Raw genomic sequence first — 6,645 nt, 5'->3', positions numbered from 1 at the left:
GCTTGAAGTTCCCTATATTATTTCCCTCTACATTATATTTGTGAGGTGAGTGAAAAAAAGTTCCTCATTCCCCCTGATGGAACAGGGCTTGAAAAATGCGAGCTCTTTATATGGCCTTCCCCGATACTGTTTTACGGTGGGATGTTCCCGCGGTCGAGAGGTTAATCTTATTACGGCACACTCCCGTGGGAGGCATGCTGTGTTAAGCACGGGCTTTTTATCAGGGATCTCGGTAAATCCCTGCGCCCCCCTCCTCTCAATCTCCTGTGTTTGTTTTTACCGGTAGGGGGAGCATCGCTACCTTCTGCATGATCTGATGACTGTGAATTGCACACAAATGTGTTTTTTGGTGGGGTGTGGTGAGTGTCCTTTAGTCATTGAGGAGGGCAAATCTGGGGAAAAGGGCGTTGGCTACTCATGGTGTCCCACCCAATATTTGAAACAGTAGTTGTTTGTCCCAACCAACATTTTCCACGACTTTGCTGTCAAAATATAAAAAATATTTAACCCACTGACTAGCATTTAGCTTGAATTAATTTACAACTGCATAAAATGGCTGTTTGTTCAGTCAGTGTTTTAGCTTCCTCTTCTTTCTGTCTCAGACGCGGCGCCCCATTCAGTGCCTGTAGTTGATAGCTCCAGATGTCGCATGTGCCGGGAGTCAAGTGTGAGGCTGGTTGGGTCGTTGGTGATGAAGGTGTCAGTGACCTCAGGAAAAGTAGCCCAAATTCCACACTGTCTTTTCTACCAATTCAAGACATTGCTGTTGTTACGTCACAACCTGTTTATGTATGGAGGAGAGGATGTGTGTTGGTCTGTGTTGAGGTCCCATGCTGTTGACAGATTTGATGGCCTGGGATTTCTCTGAATGTTTTTTCAGACCCAACCCTAACCCCACAGCTCTGAGAGATTCAGCTGATGGAAGTGAACAGCCACATCAGTGTCCACTGTCCTTATTTTCTCTTTCAAATGCCCCTGCATAGCAGCATGAAACAAACTCAGCATCGTCCGTGTGTCAGCGTTGTCTCCCCGACACTAAGAAGAGGCAGTTACATCAGTTGTCCTGTTGCTGAGCACAATGTTGGCCTTTGTGGTCAGGAGATGATCCTCTTTCACAAGTTGCTTACTGAGGAACGGAAACAACTAATTCTCGGAATGAGACTCTTTCAGAAACGTCTGCCAATCAGTCCCCTTTGGCTGAGGAATATTTGAGAGACCCTTTGCTGAGACCCTTGTTCTTCGCCCAGCAGTTTCTCTGTGCTTGACACGAGTCTGTGACGTTTGATGAGTCTGTGACGTTTGCTTAATGATAGGGATTTGATGGGTGCGTTTGCTTATGCCTTAATGAGCCATATTTGTTTGGGGGGCAGTGTGCCATTAATTTGCATCTACAGCATACACTGATTATAGGTTTGTATAATGTATGTAGGGCTGTACATGGCCTTAAACAGGGTGATACGATCTGATCTTTTAGTGATTTGTGCAATACATTCTTCTTTATTGCCATTTCCTTATTGAACTATAACATAAAACATAACCTATAACATTTTGAACTCTAGAATTTATGACATTAAGTCGCTAGGTATAAAGGTCCTTTAATTTGATCAGTCCATGATGTAATGATTTGAGGGGTGGCTGTCGGGACATGAAGTGAGTCATATCTCTTCAACAGTCTTGTCTTTTTTTTTTGTCCTTGACACCTACTACGCGATGGAACCTAGGGTCGTAGGTCGATTCCTCTGTTGTCCAATGGGTGAGTTGATCACATGCAACCATGGTTCCTGGAACATTTACTTTACATTCAGTCATTTAACAGACACATTTATCCAAATCAACGTGGAATATTGTACAGTTATCCATTTCAATATGTATGCTCCCTAAAGTAGCACACTCTTGACACTGGTGTTGCCAGCACCTTTTCTCAACAGGTTGAACAACAGGAACTATCTTCCTGTTGCCTCAACTGCATGTTTATCCTATGAGAGCATGACCATCGCTCTCTTTTAAAGACACCAGGATCCGGACAGCCCAGATTTATCCTCTCTAGCTTCCCCCCAGTCCCTCAGCGCACAGCAGGTATGATATATGTGACCAGTGGTCCTGTCTGCCCGCGGCGTCTGGTGCCGTTTTAAGAGCTCGGTTAGTCACGGAACACAGCTGGGCCGAAAGAGGGCTGATAGACGCAGCCCGAGCAAGACATCACTCACGCCTCTTCGCGTGACTTCATATTGTTTGTTTGCCTCTCGGTTCAACACACGCAGGGCGGTGAGGGGTGGGGCAGGCATTTTGGGCTGTCTGGGGTGATATATAGACTGCTTCTACTAGGGCTGAAGAGGAGGCAGAAAGTAAGGGGTTAGTAAGGGGGGTGATGGGCGATTTGTTTCCCTTCAATGATTGATCCCAAGCGCATGGCAATTGCTTCACCCTCAGTGAACGTTTACAGAAGGTGGGTAGTTGCCTGCAACAGTGGACCTTTTCCAGCTCTGGGGCGGAGGGTGGATGGAGGTGGCCACCTTGGTCAAATGTTGCAGGGCAGAGCTCCCGTTTGGGATGGTTCAGAAGATGCTATTGTTATGGCAACACAGAGAAACGGTCTGTTAAGTAGCTGGAGTTTGGTACTGTAAACCAAAGATAACAGAGAGACGCTCCATTTTCTAGAATCTGTAATCATAAAAAGTGACAAACAATATCAAGGCCCATGTCTGATTACATTTTGGAAGGGGAGGCCACTGTGTTTGACACTGTGCTCAACCTCTCTTGAACCCTCTTTAGCAAAAGAGCTCTGTAGGTTTTTCTTGCTATTTTTGTGAAGCATGTTAGTTATCAGACTGTAAATTAGGAAGCGGCATGTCTTGGAATGGAGCTCCACAATGAAGGAAGTAAATTGTCTGTACTGTTTAAGATGTCTGTCGTGTGTTTGATATTGTCCTGTGTTCTCCAAAAGATGTAATCATTATGTCTACCTTTCAGAAAACATTATGTTGCTTCATAAGAGTTCTGTTACTTCCTTTAAAATAGATTATCATTGGTTCCTTAACAGCAAGAAGCTTTTTTTTAAGAGTAAAAGCTTTAACCTTTTTTTAACCCCAATCTGTGGTAGTAGATCACACCCTTGTGTTATCCTAAGTGCTAGGCGTGTCTCGTTCAGAGGGGAGGGTACGGAGTGCCGCTCGGTCAGCATGGGGACGGAGATGGAGCACCTGCTTGTCTGGTTCCCGAGGGCCCTCACCGATGGCTAATCATCAGCGCTAATCACGGATAAGCACTGCAGGGACAGCACGATGTGTGTGTGTGTGTGTGTGTGTGTGTGTGTGTGTGTGTGTGTGTGTGTGTGTGTGTGTGTGTGTGTGTGTGTGTGTTTGTGTGTGTGGATCAGGGAAAAGGGGGTTGGTCAGAGTGAGGGATGGTCTCCCTCCTTTACTCTGTATTTCTCTCTCTGTCTTTTCCTCTGGTTTTATTCTTCCTCTCTTTCTCTATCTTTCCTCTCTGGCTCTTTCGTCTCTCTCACTTCTCTTTCCGTCTCTATATTCCCTCTCTCCTTTCTTTATTTCTGACTCCCTGACATCCCTGCCTTGTTGTAGGCCCTCCCTCGCATTCGCCTTTAATCTATCTCTGTCTCTCTCCTTCATCTCTCTCTCTCTCTATTTCTCTCTCCATTATCTCTCCATCCGTCTCTCGATCTCTCTCTTTGGTCATCTTGGTTATTGCTGACTGGCTGATTCTTGTGGTCTAGTGGCATGAATCAGTCCCGTTTAAGGGAGATTTACGTCCGTCCGCCCCCCCCAACAAACACACACACACACACACACACACACACACACAGTAAGCACCCCCCCCCCCCCCCCGCACACACACACGCACTTTATCTGAGCCCACTCTGTGAACTCATCCGCAGATTGGTTATTGATCAGACGAATCACAAAAAATGAATCAACCGGGCACCAGTCTTCCATACGTGGGTGTGTGTGTAAGTGTGTGTCACCACATATGTGTATGTGTGTGTGTGTGTGTGTGGGGGGGGGGGGGGGGGGGGGGGGAGGGGTTGTGTGTGTGGAATGGTAGACCTTTCACAGTTAGTGGCCTGGTCAGGATGGGACATCAGCAGGTAAGAGGGGGAGAAAAAGGACAGGACGCAATTACAGTCATCTCAGATTGATTTATGAGACGGCGTGGCTCCGGCATGGACAGTTTCATGGAAAAGGAAAACAGGCTTTGGCCTCGAAGGCACAGGCCTGGTCATCAGTAAATGCTCCCATCCATTGGATTTGAGATTTGTAAATGAAGTCAGTTTAATCATACATATCAATGTTATGTATTAGGACAACCGTAGCAGTAGATAGGTAACTTTTTTTATGCTCGAATTGAAGATGATAAAATTCAAACACAGATATTTATAACATATGGATTCACTAGTAGCCAAATTTGTTTGTTTGTTTCTCAAATCCAGGAGTTAAGTGATCAATTACAGATTAAGTCCTGAACTCTCATTTGCCCAACATAGTTTTCATAAATCAAATTTACGGGAGAAATTTCATCTAATACGTCTTTCTCAATCCTCAGTCTTTGAATAGACAGAAATTTCCTACACAAGATTACAGTGAAATACGCCACGAATACAACAATCCCCAGAATAATGAAGACTGTACACTCTGGCACAGAGACACACGTCCCTCCCGAAGGAGTTTTTCTCAGTGGCAGCGAGAGACTATTTATTACGCGATTTAATGCCCCATTTCATTGCCCTGGCTCCCTGGAGCATCAGCAGCGGTAGCAGCAGCAGCGGTGGCGGCAGCAGAGAGTGACCTCATATCTAACACTGGCTGACCGCCGCACTGGTCGTCCACTGGCTGTGATGTCATTCCCCTTCATCATCACTCATCGCTCTCCTGGCTCTGTTTCTCCGGAGCCTGTTATCATTTAACACCGGCGGGCATGACCAACAGATCACCTATGTTTCACACCAAGTTTACACTCATAGAAAAGAAAAAAAGAAAGAAAGAAAGAAAGAAGAAAAGAAAGGAAGAAAGAAAAAGAGACTATTACACATACAATACGATAGACAGGAGCATCCCATAAACCTTCCAGTAATGGCCAGTCTCTTCAACCATGACAGCCAATCTCTTACAATAGCCATGTGTCCAAGCAGGGAATGATTGCTGGTCATTGTAGTGCTGTGTAGCATTATAGCCTGGCACTCTAGTCTTGTGTAGCATTATAGCCTGTCCCTGTAGTCTTGTGTAGCATTATAGCCTGTCACTGTAGTCTTGTATAGCATTATAGCCTGTCACTGTAGTCTTGTATAGCATTATACCCTGTTCTTTCTTGCCATTGCCCTGTGAGACAGGAGAGGTTGGATCACTGTAAATGATAATGGGTAGATGGATAGATAGACAGACAGATAGATAGACAGATAGAGAGATAAACAGACAGACAGACAGACAGACAGACAGACAGGCAGACAGACAGACAGACAGACAGACAGACAGACAGACAGACAGACAGACAGACAGACAGACAGACAGACAGACAGACAGACAGACAGACAGACGGAGAGACAGACAGACAGACAGACAGACAGATAAAAAGACAAATAGATAGATAGAAAGATGGATAGATAGATAGATCATTGAAACAATGTTATGCCAAAGAGGAACTGAAATCATTGCCCAGTGGTTTCCTCCATTTAAGAGGAGCAAGGCAGGTATTTCTGCCTCCTCTCGTACACTCTAAAGTGCACTCCAATTACCTCACAGACTTTGGATGTCTTGGGATGGAGCCGGGCAGAAAAGGAACAGGCCATCATTTCTTCCTAGATGACTTAGAACGGAGGAAGAGGCACTTAGGAAATGTACCTTTTTTTTGGTATGCAGAGTTCTGGGAAACAGTTAACTAATAGGGATCCATTGCCAGGCCAATTAGGCCCCAGAGGCTGTGTAAAAATGTTGCCAGACCACCCCTTACCCTGGAAGCTCCTTCCCTCATAAATGCCATTGGGATTATTATGGAGCCCCTCCGAAGACGTAATACAGACAGGCTTGTTCTGCTTTAATTTAGCCATTTTAAGACTGGCAGGCAGAAACACGCCTGTGTTTTTTTTTTTTTTTTTTTTAAATGTCAACGTCTAAATTCTTTAGGCACAGCAGAGTGAATGTATAGTAGTGTAAACTTAATTAATTCTATATCCACATTTAAGACGCAATTGCCACTGTGACACACTAACTATAACGTGATATATTTCTCATCATGTTAATCTGTTAATTACCGAACTGCTTACACCAATTATTGTGAGTATGTGCGTAGTGTCATCAATTAGAGTGACGCGAGGGTAATGCAGTAATGGGCCATTAAACAGACTCTGTCTAGTCTTCAGGGTTTCCTCATACGTAAGCATTCAGTTGCATGTGGCGCTGATTAGGCATAAAACCACACGTTGAGTTCTGTACACTTACGCTTATCTAGCACATTATTAAGTATAATAAAGGAGGAACTGTAAATGCAGCACTCTGCAAACCTCCCAGACAAGGCCTCTTTTTCAGCTTGTGCAATTTGAGTGCTTTCACCTGGGATAAGAAACAAAATGGTGAAGGAATTACATTTTCATTCGTATATATTTGGTTTCTTAGCTGTTAACCAATAGCTCAGGTG

This window comes from Sprattus sprattus (genome assembly GCF_963457725.1).
Source record: "Sprattus sprattus genome assembly, chromosome: 3".
Classification (NCBI taxonomy): Eukaryota; Metazoa; Chordata; class Actinopteri; order Clupeiformes; family Clupeidae; genus Sprattus; species Sprattus sprattus.
This window is presented reverse-complemented; position numbering follows the sequence as displayed.